Source organism: Rattus norvegicus, chromosome 3, assembly GCF_036323735.1.
Source record: "Rattus norvegicus strain BN/NHsdMcwi chromosome 3, GRCr8, whole genome shotgun sequence".
Taxonomy (NCBI): Eukaryota; Metazoa; Chordata; class Mammalia; order Rodentia; family Muridae; genus Rattus; species Rattus norvegicus.
Window position 1 is genome coordinate 106,914,617 of NC_086021.1, and position 21,067 is coordinate 106,935,683.

The window sequence follows — 21,067 nt, forward strand, 5'->3', positions numbered from 1 at the left end:
GGAGACCCTGCAGTCCCAACTAACCTGTACCCCCAAGATTTCTCAGGCACTGGACCACCAAACAGGCAGCATCCACCAGCTGATATGAGACCCCCAACGCATAGACAGCAGAGGACTTCTGGGTCTGGATTCAGTCAGCGAAGATACACCTAACCCTCAAGAGACTGGGAGACTGCAGGAAGTGGAGAGGTCTGGTGGGATGGGGTGGGTACGTTCTTATGGAGATGCTGGAAGGAAGGAGGTATGGATTATGGAACAGTCAGAGGGTGGACCAGGAGGGGAATAAAACTGGAGTGTAAAAAAAAGATTAAATAAAATTAAAAGAAAAAAGAAAATATAAGAAAGATGTAAGATGCAGAATAGATAAGGACACATGCCACCAAGCCTGATGACCTGACTGTGGTGCCTAGATTCCAGTAATGGGAGGTGAAACATATGCTGCAAAGTTGTCTTCAGACTTTCACACACACAAGTAAACAACACCCTCCTAAATACCTCACATACACATACTAAATAAATAAATACAAAAATCAAAATTAAAACAGAAAATGAATATTAACAATTTTATGTCCATTTAAGTTCTCGCATATCTAAGATGTACTTAATAATTATTCTTTTTGTCATTCATATAAAATTTCTCTGAATAACATTTAATATATCAATTGTTGAAAAATCTCCACATTCTAGCAAATAGAGTAAATGAGGTTTCCCTTTATAGTGATGTTTTGTTTGTTCTGGAAAGTCATAAACATCTGGAACGTCATAACATGTTGTTATAAGCTAAATGGCAAAAAGTAGTATTCAATTATTGTTAGGCATCTCCAGAATGTGGACTACTGTGAGATGCACGTATTTATTTATGTACTCATACCACCAAGACCAAAACAATTATGTTTTTAATGTCACTAAATTTAAATGCTTTCATAAATTGTTTAGTTAACTATAAAATTTCATGATAAATGTGTTGCAATTAACTTGTTCTTATTGGGGTCATGATAACTGTTTTATGTCCCATCTAAAACAGAGAGAGAGAGAGAGAGAGAGAGAGAGAGAGAGAGAGAGAGAGAGAAATTCTTAAAGCAATAATAAATTATAATTAATCTCTACACATTTGAATAAAACATGGTAAACATAAGTAAATATTTTGACTTATCTGGATCGTGAATAACAGATAGAGACTACTTCTCCAAACAAGGTGACATGATCTTCCAAGATGCTTGTAACAAAATAATGTGATTTCTCTCTTCTCTTTGTAATGAGAAATTCACCAAAGTGTAGTGAGGCAGCCTCTCTTTCCTCAGGAACATCTGGGGTTTCCAGAGTACTGTTCCTAGACTATCTTCCACTGTCTCCTGGCTGTATTCCAGACAGTATGACCACAGAGATTCATACTTCAAAATTGCAAATGTAGAATAGCAATCTCACAGATTAGATTGCAATACTTTTGAAAAATAAGGGAGGAAGGTATTTTTTTATAGATTTTTAGGCTATTACATTAATTTACAATGGAATGAATAATAAATCCTTAGAGAACTACAATAGATTTACAAGTCATCTCTCTTTCACATAATTAAGGACATGTTGTTGAATACCATAGTACCTCAGGCAAGTAACTTCCCACTAGATAACTTTTTGTAAGACAACATAAATTAGGGTATGAGAACTAATTACAAACATAGTTTCCTTCTTCAACTTGGGCATGACTTTTCTTGTGTAGTGCAGGGGATATTAGAAGAAGATTTTTTTTCATTTATTTGTTTGATTTTTTAATTTTTTGTATTGTCTATAGGTATAGATGTACACTATATATGTTCCTGACATCCTCAGAGGCAAGAATAAGATATTTCATCCCCTGGAACTGGAGTTAGTAAAGGTTGTGAGTCTACAAGTAAGTTCTGAGCACTGAACTCAGAGTCTTTGGATGTGCGCACATTATGCTCAACTATCTAACATTCTCTCCATAGTAGTGAATAAAACTAAAGCCACAGATGGCACAGATATTACTTATGAAAAATGTAATGTTTGTGGATAATATAATTTGTAAAGAACTTAAGACATATTTTAAAAACCAAGTTAATAAAATATGATAGAATTTTCGTAGTGTACTTAGAAAAGTTAAAACCTAAACACAGAAATTCTATTTTTTAGGAAACAGAAAGGAAACTTACAAAATACTAGTTTTAAATTGTTATTATAATTAAAAATGTATGCTCTGTGGATGGCTACATAAGGAAATGAGAGAGATTCAGTTCCAAAATAGAAAGAAAAAAGTGTCTGCTTTCTGGACTTGGTGGCAGGAAAAGTAAGAGAAAGGAATCTTTTACTCTAAGTGTGAAACCTGACAACTTCTTACAGTTATTTACTAGGATCTGGAAATCAATCATAGGAAGCAACACTGAGAATCATGTTCAGAAAAGACTGGCAGGGATTTGAAAGTGAGCCATGGGAACCAGAAGTCTGCTGCCCAGATCTGCTTACATCCACAGGCATGCTCAAAGGTCAGTGCAGGTTGACTGGATTGGAGACTCCTTGCTATCAAACAGACATTCATGACTTCACAAGAAAAAAAGGAGGAAACATTTGAATGTGTGTTCTGATGTGTGGGCTCACACCTGTAACCTCCATAAGAACCAAAAGCGATCTACAGATTCAATGCAATCCCCATCAAAATACCAATCCAATTCTTCAAAGAGTTAGACAGAACAATTTGCAAATTCATCTGGAATAACAAAAAACCCAGGATAGCTAAAATTATCCTCAACAATAAAAGGACTTCAGGGGGAATCACTATCCCTGAACTCAAGCAGTATTACATAGCAATAGTGATAAAAACTGCATGGTATTGGTACAGAGACAGACAGATAGACCAATGGAACAGGTTTGAAGACCCAGAAATGAACCCACACACCTATGGGCACTTGATTTTTGACAAAGGAGCCAAAACCATCAAAAGGAAAAAAAGATAGCATTTTCAGCAAATGGTGATGGTTCAACTGGAGGTCAACATGTAGAAGAATGCAGATCAGTCCATGCTTATCACCCTGTACAAAGCTTAAGTCCAAGTGGATCAAGGACCTCCACATCGAACCAGATACACTCAACCTAATAGAAGAAAAACTAGGGAAACATCTGGAACACATGGGCACTGGAAAAAATTTCCTGAACAAAACACCAATGGCTTATGCTCTAAGATCAAGAATCAACAAATGGGATCTCATAAAACTGCAAAGCTTCTGTAAGGCAAAGGACACTGTGGTTAGGACAAAACGGCAACCAACAGATTGGGAAAAGATCTTTACCAATCCTACAACAGATAGAGGCCTTATATCCAAAATATACAAAGAACTCAAGAAGTTAGACTGCAGGGAGACAAATAACCCTATTAAAAAATGGGGTTCAGAGCTAAACAAACAATTCACAGCTGAGGAATGCTGAATGGCTGAGAAACACCTAAAGAAATGTTCAACATCTTTAGTCATAAGGGAAATGCAAATCAAAACAACCCTGAGATTTCACCTCACACCAGTGAGAATGGCTAAGATCAAAAACTCAGGTGACAGCAGATGCTGGCGAGGATGCGGAGAAAGAGGAACACTCCTCCATTGTTGGTGGGATTGCAGACTGGTAAAACCATTCTGGAAATCAGTCTGGAGGTTCCTCAGAAAATTGGACATTGAACTGCCTGAGGATCCAGCTATACCTCTCTTGGGCATATACCCAAAAGATGTCCCAACATATAAAAAAGACACGTGCTCCACTATGTTCATCGCAGCCTTATTTATAATAGCCAGAAGCTGAAAAGAACCCAGATGCCCTTCAACAGAGAAATGGATACAGAAAATGTGGTACATCTGAACAATGGAATATTACACAGCTATCAAAAACAATGACTTTATGAAATTCGTAGGCAAATGGTCGGAACTGGAAAATATCATCCTGACTGAGGTAACCCAATCACAGGAAAACACACATGGTATGCACTCATTGATAAGTGGCTATTATCCCAAATGCTCGAATTACCCTGGATGCCTAGAACAAATGAAACTCATGACGGATGATCAAAAGGTGAATGCTTCACTCCTTCTTTAAAAGGGGAACAAGGATACCCTTGGCAGGGAATAGAGAGGCAAAGATTAAAACAGACACAGAAGGAACACCCATTCAGAGCCTGCCCCACATGTGGCCCATACATATACAGCCACCCAATTAGACAAGATGGGTGAAGCAAAGAAGTGCAGGCCGACAGGAGCCGGATGTTGATCTCTCCTGAGAGACACAGCCAGAATACAGCAAACAGAGAGGCATATGCCAGCAGCAAACCACTGAATTGAGAATAGGACCCCCGTTGAAGGAAGCAGAGAAAGAACTGGAAGAGCTTGAAGGGGCTCGAGACCCCATATGTACAACAATGCCAAGCAACCAGAGCTTCCAGGGACTAAGCCACTACCTAAAGACTATACATGGACTGACCCTGGACTCTGACCTCATAGGTAGCAATGAATATCCTAGTAAGAGCACCAGTGGAAGGGGAAGCCCTGGGTCCTGATAAGACTGAACCCCCAGTGAACTAGATTGTTGGGGGGAGGGCGGCAATGGGGGGAGGATGGGGAGGGGAACACCCAGAAAGAAGGGAAGGGGGGAGTGGGATGTTTGCCCGGAAACCGGGAAAGGGAATAACACTCTAAATGTACATAAGAAATACTCAAGTTAATAAAAAAAAAAGAAAGAAAGAAAGAGAGAGAGAAAGAGAGAGAGAGAGAGAGAGAGAGAGAGAGAGAGAGAGAGAGAAAGAAAGAAAGAAGGAAAGAAAGAAAGAAAGAAAGAAAGAAAGAAAGAAAGAAAGAAAGAAAGAAAGAAAGAAAGAACAAGGTAGGAGGACAGTTATGAGCTTACGGCCAGTCTAAGCTCTACAGTGAGCCCAAGGCCCTCCTGAGATTTATATATAAATCTATCTTTAAAAAAATAGAAATACCAACTTGAAATTTTAAAGCAATAAGTGATGAAAATACTGATCAAATTTTAAAGGAACAAGAAACTCAAGGATGATATAAAAAATGAAGAATTATTCGTAGAACTATTAGTCATGGCCAATACCATGGGCAAAGAGGTAACTGGTCTAAAGATGGACAGGTGCTAGTGAGATGCCTCAGAGTTTGAGAATATGGACGTCTCTTGAAGAGGACCTATGTTTGCTTTGCACCCTTCAAATTAAGCAGCTCACACCCAGCTCAATCTTTAGCCACATAGGATCTAACACAAATACTATCATGGGCACATATTCCAATAGATAAGTAAAAGAAAAAAAAAAGAACTACAAAACAAAAATTAAAATTAAATTCTTTTCAAAAGTTACCTAATAAACAGTGTAATATATATTCAACTGAGCAGGAGATGAAAATTTTATAACAAAATATATTAATTAATTTATTTATTATTTTGGGGGAGTTAAATTGACTTATATATTCTGAATCACACACACACAGCAGATTTATATTACCGTCTTTGTTTTACCATCAAAGTTTTAAAGAACTTGACTTCTCTATACCTGTTTTAATTTTTACAACTTTATTATTTCATTATATTTACATTTAAAAACAGTAGAAAATGATTGACCATTTATTTTGTTCTCTCTTTTCTTAAAATCTTTAATCTATTTTTATACTCCAGGCTTTCTATCCCTCATGGCCTGACCTCAGATTGTCCTTCATACCATACCTTTTCCTCCATCTCCAAGAGGATGCTACTCCTCATCTCCACCCCACCAGACATCCCCACTCCCTAGGACCTCAAGAGAGACCCATCAGGAGTCCACAGGACATAGCAACTGCAGATCAGCCAGGAACAAGATCCTTCAGGTTTCCATCTGTGCTCCTAAGATAACCCTATGCCACAGCTCCCAGCACCAAAATCCTGTCCAGAGACAGCTGTTCTCTAAGGAGTGCTGACACATCTAAGGTCACAGATGAGACCACCACTATTACTCCAATAGCTGGATCAAGGGGGACCTTCCAGAAGCCCGCAGGGCACAGGAACCTCGAGCAGCCATTATGAAACAGAAGGAACACTAAATCATTCTATAAAGCTACAATTACTGATACCTAAACCACACAATGACCAACAAAGGAATAGAACTTCAGAACAATTTCGCTTATCAATATCAATGTAAATATACTTGATACATTTCTTGCAAACTGAATCCAAGAACTCATCAAAACCATCATTCACCAACAAGTAGGCTTTAGCCCAGTGATGCAATGTTAGTTCAATAGTTGTTTTTCATTTTTTGTATTCTGTTGGTGATGCTTGATTTTTTTTTCAGAAAGTCCTATCATGTGCCACTGACTTTTTGCCTATTTCCCATTTTCTCTTCTATCAGATTCAATATTTCTGGTCTTACACTGTGACCCTTGATCCATTGAGAGAAAAACTTATTTTTCAGAGTGATAAGTATATATCTACTCTCATATACATCAGTTTTGAGAAGCACTGTTGTTGAATGTACTGTCTTTTTCCAAAGGCATATTTTTGCCTTTTTTTGTAAAAAAAAAATAATAAGGTGTCTGTAGGTATGTCAACTTATGTTTGGGTCTTCAATTCTTTTTTTTTTTTTGATCAAGGTGTGTATTTTTATTTCAATGCTGTAATTTTATGACTATAATTTTATAATATAAATTGAAATATGATCTGATACCTCCAACACTTCATTTACTATTCATTAAGGAACAATTAGTTCAAGGAAAATTGAGTATGACATTTCAGAGTTTAGTTTGAGATAATGTGTGTTACAAATGACAATGGGGACATGAACTATGGAAAATCAATTATTTATAGTGGAGGAATTCCCCATTTATTACAAAATTTAACACATTGCTAACATGATTCATCTCAATGGTTAGTCACTATATATTTTCTAGTTACTAGAAAAGTTAGTAGAAAAGCAATTTTGAGTAAATAGTCTAAAACCTTGAAAGACAAAAAGAAAAATACCGCATATTGAAATTTAACTACAGGCATAGTTGTGTTAGGAAAAATTGGTCTGGACACTTTAACCAAAATGTAGAGAGTAGACAGGGCACGTAGAACATTAGTAGACATGCTTTGCATTAAAAAAAAATAGAAGGATAGAAAGTAAGAGCATGGATAGCTCTGTGAAGACGATATCTATAATACAGCCAGGAGATCAATGTTAACTCGAGCATGTTGGTAAGTCCTTTAGTTACCTATAGCTTCATTGCTTGCATAATCCAACGTAAGTTTACAATCTGATGCTTTTAATTAACTATCTGATACCTGTGCAAAGGGTTCAGAAGTTAGACGCAGTTGCTTCCTTATCATGAGGACCAGATATCTAAAGCTAGCAACCATAGAACGAGCCAGAGTCTTCCACACGTGTATGATTCCTGTTCTGTTGACAGCTGAGACAAGTTGACAGCTGGAGTTACCACCTTCCAGCCACACTAAGAAAAAACAAACTGGGAACCAGCTTCCAAGGACTAGGCAGCGAGGGAAACAAACATTCAACAAAACTTTCCCACACAAATCATCAAGAACTTCCTAAAATGCCTTATTCTGGCCTTCTGCTCATACAGATATATACACATGTGCATACATACATACATAAATTTAAATATATGAATAAATTAAAATTTAAGTGAATAATTATCCATTTATCGCTAGTAGATGATGAATCATATCACTTTAATTATTCAAGCAATCTATTTTAGATTTTGAACATATTTTAATAAATAATGTGAAAATTGCCTTATATTAAGTAATACCTAGAAACATGTTTTATGTGTGGAATTAGTAAGCCTCAGTTTCCTTTTATTCTTAAAATGGGAAGAGAAGTGAGCCTCTCTGACAGTGTTGGCCTACAAATGGTTTGAGTTAATAAATATAAAATATGTGGCATTTAATATTCTAAAGCAATATTAAACAGTAGCTGTTCTGTGTCTCTGATACCCTCATGCTATAATAGATGAATAGCAATAACATTTATGTCATTCCTTAATACTCAAGAAGCCAAGCTGTCAACTCAAATCTTAAGATGGATGAAGTAAGTATGGCCATGCTTCCCCAGACAGAACGTTCAGCATGTGTTTGCACCAGTGTACTTACTGAAAAAGAGGCATGCTGAAAAGGCATACTTTACTGCTCAAAGCCTTTCATATTAAGTATTCAGAAAAAGAAATTACTGAGTGGGAAGCCTGCTATTATCTCTACTAATAAAGCCACTTGAAATTCTCTTGCTAAAATTTTATTTCCCAATGTCAGCTTTAAATAAGGAGATGAAGAATTCTCAAATAATGGCAATATAATCCAATTAAGTTATAACACTAACAATTAAAAAAGATGATCATAATTTGAAAACTTTCCTGCACAAATCAATAACTTCCTAAAATGTGTGATTTTCTCTATATAATGGGATAAAATGTGAATGCTTTTAACTTTCTGTATTCTACATGAAATTATAATCATTTGACTAATGGGAAACATCGAGAAATTACCAATAACACCAAAAATAATTTTTGGCCCCACATTAGCAACTATTTCCATTCCTTTCAGTCTGGAGTGTAAGCCCAGCAAGTTATAAAGTAAAGAATACTGCAGAAGACCTAAATGTCTTTCCCCAAGGACCATTTAACTCTTGCCTGGGAAATATATAAGAAAAATCTTTCTCTTTCCACGAACTGTAGTGCAATGTAATACCACATGATGAAAACTGAAAGATTAATTGATATTATGATGATATGAGGCATTTTTTTTTGCCTTAGCATACCAGGTGCATTGCAGGCACGCAACACTGTGGTTCACCTCATGGTGGAGCTTCCTCTTCCTTTCCATTGAGTGTCGCAGTAACAGGAAAATTACCTTTGTATAGAGATAAGTATTGGTAATACAGACGTGAGGTTTGTGGTGTAATATCTAGCACATGAATGGAACACTAATCGGAAAGAGAAAACAGAAAGATAATGTGAATAATTTTGGCAATTAATTTATCTTGTATAGTACTGGTGTCTCTGAGTTGCCACATATTGCCTGAAGCACCACTTTCTGTTCCTCTAAGCAGTGCAAAAATCTTGGGAAGAGATGACACTTTTTGAAAGAAGTCAATGAATCTACATTCAAGTCTCAAACTAGAAAATCAAAACTAAGCCAAATACAGAAAAGCACAGTGCTGAGAAGGCAACAACACAAAGATAATATATTGAAAAAAAAAGACTTGACTTGGGGATATTAAATGTTCAAATTACAGGGAATAATACAAGTACAGAATATTTATAGCATCTATTTAGTTTATTCTTTTAGTTTTTAGCATTATAATTATGACAATTTTCTTTCATTTCCAACTATCTTCCTTCATTCCAATGGGATTGGATTTGTTTAAAGTGAATGTGGCTGGAGACTCGTTTGCTAAACAAATCTAAAACTAAAGAAAATATTTTATCAACTTCAATGTAAGCATCTCTATAACATTGATTAAATGTATGAAATCTTGACATCACTGAAGAAAAGCTTCAGAACAGAAACACATTTTTTGGTTTGTTTGCTGGTTTGTTTTGTTTTGTTTTATAAGATGCCCATGTGTAGTACATGAGAGTAAAAATAAGCAATGGGATTTTTTTCAAACACAAAAGTAGGTACACTACAAAGTAAAAATTCAAGAAATGAAGAAAAATCTTGCAAAATGTAACACTAAAATGTTTGAAAACTATACACCAGGCTGTTCAACTAGGGGAATGGAATTAAATGGCAGACAACAAACTCAGAGATAGCCACAGCTCCAATAGTTAGGGACACACATGAAGATCAAACTGCACATCTGTTACCAAGTGTGTCTGGGCTCTAGATCCAGCCCGTGTCCTCTATAATCGGAGGTTCAGTCTCCATAAGCCCTCATGGGCCCAAGATCATTTACTCTGTAGGTTTTCTTGTGGTGTCCTTGAACCCTTCTGTTCTCTCAATCCTATCTCCCCACTCTTCCACAAGAACCCCTGGCTCCTCTTGATTTTTGGCTGTGGCTCTCTGCCTCTGTTTCCGTCTGCTACTGGACAAAACATGCCAGGACAATTGCACTAGGCTTCTGTCTGAAAGTTTAGCAGAGTATCATAAGGAGTGGCAGGGTTAGCCTCTCTTACATGTGACGGGTTTCAAGTTGGGCCAGTCATTAGTTGATTCTTCCCTCAATGTCTGAGACATCTTTATCTCTATACATCTTGCAGGCAGGACAAGTTTTGAGTTGAAGAGTTTTGGAGTGGGTTAATAGCCCCCTTGTTCCACTGGAAGTCCTCCCTGGCTAAAAGATGTGGCCAACGTCAGTCTCCATTGCCCTAACTGCTAAGAGTCTCAGCTGGGATCACTGCCACAGACTCCCTGGAGCCTCTCCAGTCCCAGGTCTCCACCTAGGCCCAGAGATGCGTCCATCAATTTTCATACTCTCTTGTAAGCCTCTCCAGCCCACCCCCATTTCCAGACTTGATCCCTGTCCCTGTCCCGCTTCTTACACCCTCTCATAGAGTTCCCTTCCTTCATCCATCTCCACTGTGTATTTTGTTTCCCCTTTCTCCCTTGGGTACTCCTTTTGACTTAGTATCTTTGGGTCAGGGGATTGTAGTGTGTTTGCTGCACTTGATGTTATGGCTAATTTCCACTTATAAGTGAGTACATACAATGATTATGTTTCTAGGTCTTACCACACACAGGATGATATGTTCTAGTTCCATGCATTTGCCTGCAAATTCATGATTTCTTTGTTTTTAATAACTGAATAGTTTTCCATTGTACACACAATTTCTTTATCCATTCCTCAGTTGAAGGATATCTAGGTTATTTCCATTTTCAGGTATTTTAAATAAAGCTGCTATAACATAGTTAAGCAACTGTCTATTTGGTATGGTTGGGCATCATTTGGGTATATGCCCAGGAGTGTCCTTAAGGTAAAAATCTTGTCAGTTTTCTGACAAAGCATCAAATTGATTTCCAAACTGATTACACAAGTTTGTACTCCCAACAGCTGTAGATGGGTTGTTCTTTGTTCCACATCCTTGCATGTACTGTCACTTGAGTTTTTAATCTTATCCATTCTGACCAGTATATAAAGGAATTTCAGAGTCATTTAGATTTGCATTTTCCTGATGAATGAGGATGTTCAGCATTTCTTTAAGCTTTCTTTTCCATTAGCAATTCCTCTGTTGAGAATTCTCATTAGCTTTGTACCCCATTTTTCAATTGGACTATTTGGTTTGTTTGTGTCCACTTTCATGAGTTCTTTATATATTTTGGATAATAGTCCTCTGTCCAATGGACGGTTGGTAAAGATCTTTTATCATTTTGTAGGCTGCAGTTTTGTCCTATTGATGATATCATTAGCCTTGCAAAAGCTTTTCAATTTCATAAGGTCCCATTTATTAATTGTTGATCTTAGAGTGTGAGCTATTGGTATATTCAGGGATTTGTCCTCTTGCACCAATGTCTTCAAGGTAGTCCCCAACTTATTCTTCTATTAGTTTTAGGGTATCCAGTTTTATGTTGAGGTCTTTGACCCTTTTATAGGTTTGAATTATGAGCTGGCGATAAATATTTGTCTATTTGTATTCTTCTACATTGAGAGGTCCAGTTATCATTTAGTGAAGATGCATTCTTTTTTCTATTATATGGCTTTGGCTTTGGGCTTTGGCTTCTTTGTCAAAAAAAAATCAAGTGTTTACAGAAGTGTCGGCTTATTTCTGAGTCTTTGTTTTGGTTCTGTTGATCAACACGTCTGTATTAGGCGAGTACCATGCAGTTTTTATTTCTATCGCTCTGTAGTACAGCTTGAAAATCTGATAGCTCTAAATGTTGTTTTATTGTACAAGACTGTTTTGCTATCCTGTGTTTTTTATGTTTCCATATGAAGTTGAGAATTACTTTTTTCAAAGTTTATAAAAAATTCTGTTGGCATTTTGATGAAAAGTGCACTGATTATGTAGATTGCTCTTGGTAAGGTGGTCATTTTTTCTATGTTAATCCTACTAATCCATGAGAATAGGAGATCTTTCAATCTTTTGACATCTTCAATTTTTCTTTCTTCAGAGACTTAGGTTCTTGTCATACAGATCTTTCACTTGCTTGATTAGAGTTAAACCAAGATATTTTATTTTATTTGTGACTACTGTGAAGGGTGCTGTGTAGGGGGAGGAGCTGATACCCAAATCCAGTTCTCTAATTGCTTCTTGATTTGTTCAAAAAGAAGGCAGAATTCAATTGCTGGGTGAAGGGTAAAGGTGGGTCTTCTGGGTTCCAGGAGGAAGAGCAGAAGAGAGAAAAAGGAAAGGGTATTCTGGCCATGCTTAGGAACAAGGAGGATACAACAACCATGTAAGGTCTCGTGGCAGCCAGAACCAGGAGGCCTCAGCCATCAGTGGACTGCTGATAAAGTCTAGCTGATAGTTAGGACACGAGATTATTTGTCCACCAATTGTATTATCTGGCCAGTTGTAAGATAATAAAGCAGATAATATTTTTCTTCTACTGAGCAAAACTGGGCAGAGAAAGAGGGAAGCCGGAGCAGTAGTTGGCAGCTTGGCAAAGCTAAGCTAGGGAGGGGCTAGGAAAGTGATTGTAGCTCCCAGGAAAGGTACTAGATGGCCACTGCCAGAGCTAAGTCAGAAGTGAGACTGGTGGCAGCCAATCTTGGAGCTAAGCAGGGAGTATGCATGGGTTAAGCTTCTGGGAAGGCAGTAGCATGATTTTAAAAATCATTGTTTAAGAAATCATTGTTGTTTCCCTGATTTCCTTCTCAGCCCAATATCTTTGTATAAAGAGGGTTTCTTGATTTTTTTTAATGTTAATTTTATATCTAGCCACTTTGCTGGAGGTTTTTAATCAGCTGTACAAGTTCTCTGTTAGAATTTTGAAGTCACTTACATAATTGTCATACCACATATGATATATGATGATAATTTGATTTCTTACTTTCCAATTTGTATCCCTTGAGTTGCTTTAGTTGCTCTAGATAAAATTTCAAGTACCATGTCAAATAAACAGGTCGAGAATGGGCAGCTGTGTCTTGTTCCTGATTTTAGTGGAACAGATTTAATTTGATGTTGATTACTGGGTTACAATATATTTCTTATATTATGTTTGGGTATACACATTGTATCTCTTATCTGTCCAAGACTTTTAACAGGAAGGAGTTTTGAACTTTATTAAAAGATTCTTTAGCAGCTAATGAAATAATTATGTGATTTTATTATTTACTTGTTTATATGGTCAATTATGTTAATGTATTTTTGTATATTGAACCATCTCTGTATCCCTGGTATGAAGCTTACTTGATCATGGTGGATGATATTTTTTGATGTATTATTGGATTTGGCTTGCCAGTATTTTATAGAGTATTTGTATTTTTTGCATCAATGTTCATAAGAAAAATTCGTCTATAATTCCTATTTTTGTTGAGTCTTTGTATGACTTAGTTATCATGGTGACTGTTGCCTAATAAAAATGAGACTGACAATGCTCCCTCTGTTTCTGTTTTGTGGATAGTTTGAAGAGTATTTACATTAGCTTTTCTCTGAATGTTTAGTAGAATTCAATGTTAAAACCATCTGGCCTTGTGGGGGTTTGTTTGTTTGCTTGGTTGTTTTTGTTCTTCTTATTGTTTTGTTTATTTTTTTCTTGGGGTTTTGTTCATTTGTTCGTTGGTTGTGGTTTTGGACAGTGTAGCGAGACTTTAAATGGCTGTTTCTACTCCCTTGGGGGTTGTAGAACAACTTAAATACCTGATTTTGATTTAACTTTAGTTGTATCAGGAAAAGCATTTATTTTATTAAGATTTTCCCATTTTATGGAATATAGACTTTTTGGAGGGGACATGTTTTTTGTATTTTTTTTGTTTTGTTTTGTTTTGTTTTGGTTTTTTTTAGATTTATTTATTTTACATACTTGAGTACAGTGTTGCTGTCTTCAGCCTCACCAAAAGAGAGCATCAGATCCCATTACAACTGTGATTTTGAGCCACCTTGTGGTTGTTGGGAATGAAACTCTGGAGGTCAGAAAGAGCAACTATTGCTTTTAACCATCTCTCCAGCCCTGACTATGTGCTTTTGAAGACCTTTTGATTCTTTGGATTTCCCCAGTGTCTGTTTTTGTATCTCCCTTTTCATTTTGGATATTTTTGATTTGGATACTGTCTTTCTACCTTTTAGTGAGGTTTCCTAAGGGTTTGTCTATCTGGTTGATTTTCTCAGAGAACCAGTTCTTGATTACCTGGATTCCTTGTAGTGTTCTATCTGTTTCTAATATATTGATTTCAGACTTGAGATTGATTATTTCCTGCCATCTACCTCTCATGGTTGTGCTTGATTCTTTTTGTTTTATAGTTTTCAGGATTGTTTTATTTTTTTTTCCTCAGTGTTACAGCTTCTTTACTGAGGTAATAAGGCCTATATCAACCTTGGGGGTTGGGGATGAATATAAATTCTGTTTTAATTGAATATTTCTTTATTTACATTTCAAATGTATTCCTTTTCCCAGTTTCCTGTCCATATCCCCTCCCACTCCCCTTCTTCTATAAGGAGGACTGCTTTTCAGTTGCTGGTATAAGACCGTTCCAAACATTTCTGGTTCAATCTATTAGTACTTTATAACATTTATATTAAATTAGGTTGGTGAAATTTTCTCCTATCATTTTATTTAAAATATTTTTTGTACCTTGTAGCTGGGTATCATTTCCTTTTATTCCTATCATTCTTAGGTTTTGCATTTTCATAGTTGTTTACTGTATGATCCAGGGACAAGGGACAAGGGACAAGGCAGAAGGCTGGTCCCACTGCTGCTTCAACCCAAGGCAGCCCACCAAACTATGTCTTGCCTGCTGGCAGTCACACTAATGCAGAGATGCATTGGTCACAGAGCCCTAGCTTCACCAATGCAAGCACCTCAGACACTTTCAGCATTCGAGCTCATGGCCTATCAGAGGACTGATGGCTCTTACACTCTGTGACCTTCAACACCCTCACCAAGCCAAGTGTTATACCAGGTGTAAATCTAGCTCAGTGCTGATGGATCAACTACCTGTATGTCGTGGGGAATAACTGGATAGGAAATGGGTTAACATTTACATTTTATGTAAGGTCTGAGGCTATAAAAGCTTCAAAAAGGGTAGAGAGTCAGAGAAATTGTTTGAAGGTCTAGGAAAAACGATTGGGCTTTGTAATGGAAATTATAAGAATTAGGGAATGTAGAAAAAAACTTAGATGGTAGTAAGAAAGTGATTTATCTTTTTGTAAATGTAAAAGGATTCTTAGAAGCTTCAGGGAATACACCTCTTACAAATCAAATGCACTCCAGATAAGCAATAACAATTAGCAGTCTGTTTCTCTCTCTACTTGCATATTCCTGAAGGTGGGATCTGTTTTTTTGTTTTTTCCCCCTGATCCTGGGACCTCTGACCCTCCCCCCAACTACAAAGCCCATTGGCCTAAATTTTCAAATGTACACCCAAGTAAAAGTTCTTCTCCCTAAACTACTTAACTTTATTTTCTGCCCCTAACATATGTGTGTGTTTGTGAACGTGTATGTGTGTGTGTGTGTGTGTGTGTGTGTGTGTGTGTGTGCGCGTGCGTGCGTTCCAGCATCCTGCCAAATATAGAGGTTTCACTAGAACTGGCATCCAGTACAGTTCCGAAACAGTTACCCACAGGCGCTTCGGCCCAACCTCACAGATTACTTACCCTGGATCTGCACAGTCGGACCCTCCAGATGGTCCTGTGCTATGGAAGCAGTGAAACAACCAGCTCTGCCAGGATTTGGCCAACATTCTAGCTTTTTGGCCACACCCTGTCACAATGCCCCAATATCAGCAGGAAGTAGTTATAGGTGATTACATCACCCCTTAGACAAAAGGCTGAGAAGTTTGGTTTCAGATCCAGGGACCAGGGACTGAGGTGAGTATTTTACGTACCAAAGTAAACATGGCCTCCAGGTGATCCCAGCATCTTCACTTCGAACCAGGTAGACTGGTAGACCCTGCAACAACCCTAAACTTTCCAAACCAGAGACTGCACTGCCTTTCCCTTGGGAAGTTCTTCCCTATGTTATTCAGACATTTTGCTGTCGCCTATATCCTTGCCCCTCCTCCCCTTATCTCACTGCATGCCCTCTTTCTCTTTTCTCCTCTTTCTTCTCATGGTAACTTCTATGTCCTCCTTGCCTGTGGCCAGTTAACTCACCAGATAACAACTTTCCAATAAACCTGTGTTTAATATAATATAATATAATATAATATAATATAATATAATATAATCTGGCTTATTTCAGTGACGAAGAAATAACTTATCAAAAGTATACCAGATTTCTTGGATGTTTTGTGTCACAAACTTTTTAGATTTAGCATTTTCTTTGTCCGACGTATGGTTTTCTTCAACAGTGTTTCTATGCCTGAGATTATCTCTTCCATCTCTTGTATTCTTTTGGTGATACTTACGTCTGTAGTTCCTGTTCTTTTTCCTAGGTTCTCTGTCTCCAGAGTTCCCTCAGTTTGTGTTTTCTTTATTGCTTCTATTTCCATTTTCTGTTCTTGGACAATTTTATTCATATCTTTCACATGTTTATTTTATTTTCCTGTATTTCTTAAAGAGTTGTTTTTTTCATTCCTCTTTAAAGGTCTCTACCATCTTTATAAGATTAGATTTAAGATCCTTTTCTTATGCTTTAGCTGTGTTAGGATAGCCAGGGGTTGCTGTGGCAGGATAACTGGGTTCTGGTGATACCATTAGCTGTGGCTCTTGGTGATTATGTTCTTATGCTTTCTTAACTATCTGGTTATTTTTTGCATTGGGTGGATGTGCCTGGTGCGAGTAAGACTTCTAGGGGAGGCATACAGAGCCTTACAATGGATCTCATTGGTATGAGCAGGCATTCAAGGAATCCTAGGAACTTGATAGGCCTGTTCTTATTGGGAAATAAGAGGGTGAACTTACCTTACCTAGATAGAGAGCATGGCGTGGTCAGGCTCATCAAACAAGATCAAAAAAGGGAATGCCAGCTGGTAAAGTGAGTCCTTTACTTTGCACCCAGCTTGGAGTAGCTATCCAGATGTGGTAGTCTGCAACCTGATTAGCAGTGTCTCCACAGTGTGCAGCTGACCTCTCTTGGCTAAGACCCGGGTGGACCTGGCTCTGCTGTCTGTGCTCCAGGTAGATCCAATTGTCAGGGGATTCCCAGAGGTAGGTGAGGGATCTTAATATAGGAATTTTGAGAGCATACAACCACTTAAACTTCACTTCTGAGATGATTTCATTGAAATTATGTGTGGGTATACAATTATATTTGAGCATGAGTGAATTTGCGATATATTTAACATATATAATTTTACAAGGATCAGTATGGAAACATATCTTTCTGATATTTAAGGTGCTTAGTCAAAAATGTGAAATTAAAAGCAAAGAAATTGTCTAATTTTATTAAATTAAAATGAATGGAGCTAAAAATTCAGAGTAATTTTAAATATAGCATTTATATGGTAAAGGACTTTCTAGAATACACATACCTCTTTGTGAATAAGCTCTGTGGATGTAGATAGCATCATAGATTTTATTGTAGCTAAATTTCATATTAATTTTAATACTAAAATATAATACTAAATCTTAATACTAAATTCTAATGTAGTATTATATGATGAAAGAGTTTCTAAAACACATACCCCTTTTTAAATAAGTTTAGTGAATGTAGAAAGCACTATAGTTGGCTGCAGAATAGACAAGATTACAGAGAAACCGTAAAGAAAGAAAATTAGTGCTTAAAGAATTTAATAATAAATCTAAATCTGTAGGACAACAAGATGGCAGAATTGTATTTAAGAAGCTCTTCATTACTAAACTATAGGTTTAGCATTATGTATTTGGATTATTACATATTACTTTGGATATCATACAAACCATGTTTGTCTTGGCTCATTGGAGGCCAACTCTGAATGTGTTAAAACAGTTGTGAGCTCCCAGACGAAGGCTTTGGTCACTTCTCCTAGCCAATATTCTCTTGTGTGTGCAGATCTCAGATTCTTTACTGCCTATTCTGTCTGACAAGCCTGATTAACTCTGAACGCTGAAAAGACATTGATTAACTTACAAATAATTTGAAAAAAAAATACCTTTATTTCATTCAGTAGAAAAGCACATTACAAGTCATCTAGAAAAATATTGTCAGTCCATTATCTTGGATCTAATTCTTTTCTTTTGAAACCATAAAAGAATATTTGACTCATTTTTTATTGCCAGGAGCTTTATTTTCACCCTCACTTTTGGAACAGGGAAAATAGCATCTTCTATCCCTTGAGGGAGAAATAGGATGCTCTAAGATACAAACAAATGTGACAAGGACACGGAGCCTCATTTATAATACCACACAACAACAACAACTGATCGGGTACATTGTGGTTGGAATATAAAATTTCATATTTAAATGTTTATTGTGTAGTCTTTCTTCGCCCGCAATAGCGTGGAACCTGATGTAGAAATTTAAAATTATCTTCAAACTTCTGAATAATTCAGGGTACTAGTTTCTTCAAACTAGAAAATTCTTTTAGAGTTACATTACATAATGCAGCATCCTGATGATGATACACTCTGAAATTTTTCAGCATCAACAAGGTAAACAGGATTGGCAGGGATTTTCCTGGAGCTCAGAGATGTGTGTTTCTGGTGTTCTGTTTTGTTAGTGTTCTCAATGTTGCTTCTATTCCCTCTCTTGATTTTAGGAAGAACAGATACTATCTCCATGTGTCCACGTGTTTTGTCCATAACCAGTGCAGAGTTAGTTACTTTACATCACACTAAAATCCCACACAGTGCTCTTCTCTAGTTGCTTGTCAATTCCTACACGAAAGTGTGGTGTTGTTGACTGTAATCAGAAACATAGTCCTAAATGTCGTTCCAAGTACAGTTCAAACTGTTATAGCTTCATCTTCAGAGACTTTACCACACGTTTTATTTTTTAACTTAAGTCAAATAGCTAACTATACATGTAGAAAGCCACAACACAGAGTGCAGTGAATCTGGGCATATACTACAATTAGAGTGATTCTAACAACAGTATATGTTCTCTTCCCTAAAATCTCTGTAACAATGGCAATCTAGAAACTTATGTGTACAAAGTACCTACCTTTGATAGCTTCCTTACTGCCATTACACCAAGTGTTCTTGCAATTGTTTAAAAATGACTGTACTGTATGTTTAATAATTGTTTTAATGATGCTATATGTCGAGGGAAACATTGGAAAGTATGAATGCTGATCAGTTGCTGGTGGCTAGATAAAAATTATGGTTTGCCATTATCTTATTTAAGGACCCTGAGAAGAGATGTACATATAAAGAATTTTCAATATTGGAGATAATCAGATTATCAATTAAGCAGACGTGATCATCAACATAATTTAAAGTAATGGTAAATTTAATTTCATAAATATTATGAGAAATTTTCTTCACTAGTACTAGTGGATCATTAGTCCTCCACATTATTTCTTGAATTAATTAAAAAGAATGTATTGTGAGGCTAAAATTTTTATGTATTATCCTAAAGATTAAACCCGTGAAGAAAACATTATGTACAAAAGATTTTTTTCCTTTGCTCAGTAACTCTAATATATGAGAAAAATAAAGCTCTGAGGTATTTCCAGTAAGGTAAACAGAGTGGAGCATTGTTACACTTGATAAAATTTCTCTTATATATCTAAAATGATTGTGAAAGATTTCTTCATTATCATAAAAAGTGAGTTATTTTAATTTTCTTTTTTTCCCAATTCTAAGAAGAAGGCTGGACATATGCTGAGTAAGTGCTCTGTCAGTGAGCAGTATCCCTATCCCTATTTTGAATTTTTGAAGAGATGCTAAATGTAATTATAAATAAATATAAATATAAATAAACTAAAACAAAAACATCTGTGCTTGAGCACAGAATGAATAAGTGATAATAATAAAACTTAAACAAGTATTTCATTTATCCCTAAAATCTAAAAGTTTAGAAACTCTTGAGACAACAAGCAGGCACAATAAAGACATGGTCTTGGTCACAGGGTTATATTCCTGTGTGAAGATTTGAATTGTTATACATGATTTTATGGTGATACACAGCAGCAAAGAATTTAGTTTCTGATGCCATCCAAAGGTAGCATTACAATTAATGACATAATTCATAACATTTTCTACTACTTCATCTTTTATTGACATTTGACATTTCATAAAATGAGCATTATGATATCACACACTGGTCATATGCACTCATAGGGATCTTATGCTCTGTGTGGAAAACTCTACTATCCAGAACAAGGTGGCATGGGGCAGGGAACAAAACAGGTGAGCAACACTAGAAACAGAAAATGGCAAACAAGTACATTTAAGTGAGTGTTCTGGGTAATTTTTTAAAAATTCCCATTAAGACAAAATTTATTTGCAGTCATCATGATAAAAAGTAGGTTATTTGCATAGACAAATAGAAATAAAGCTTATTCAACATTTATATCTTTCTTCATTCTTATAATACCAAAGAAATATAAAACTGTTTAACTACAGATATCTGTTTTTCTATATCCTCTGCAGATCTGTGTATTTGTCCCTACATAACCATCCTTAATGGGTTACACTTGTTCCTACATTCATATATGTGAATCACAATTTATGTTTAACAAGAAAAGCTGAGTTTATAAAAACCCACAAAATAAAAATTCTAATAAATAAGCATGATGATAAATGTCAGAAAATTCTAATACTCATTTCATAGATCATCTAGATGCAACTTAATCATCAAAATTACAGAATAAAGGCAGATCAAGAATGGGAAGACCAGCATTCTCAACTAACTTCGACCCCTGAGATCTCTCAGACACTGAGCTACCAACCAGGCAGCTTGCACTAGCTGATATCAGGCCCCCAAACACATATACAGCAGAGGACTACTGGGTTTGTGGTCAGTCGGAGAAGATGCACCTAGCCCTAGGGAGTGAGTGGGTTTGGGGGTATGGGGGTGGGGGTGGGGAAAACCTCAAAGAGATAAAGAGAGGAGGTATGGGATTTGCAATAGTCAGAGGGTG

At 36.5% G+C, this 21,067-nt stretch overlaps 1 long non-coding RNA gene across 1 annotated transcript in view; it reads right to left on the reverse strand.

The window, feature by feature from the left end:
- The window catches only part of LOC134486412 (uncharacterized), a 60,685-nt gene extending 44,871 nt beyond the window's left edge, over positions 1-15,814 (reverse strand). Inside the window, exon 1 of the long non-coding RNA XR_010065273.1 lies at positions 15,717-15,814. This is a non-coding gene — a long non-coding RNA (uncharacterized LOC134486412). The remainder of the gene's footprint in view (positions 1-15,716) is intronic.
- Positions 15,815-21,067: the final 5,253 nt, after the last annotated feature.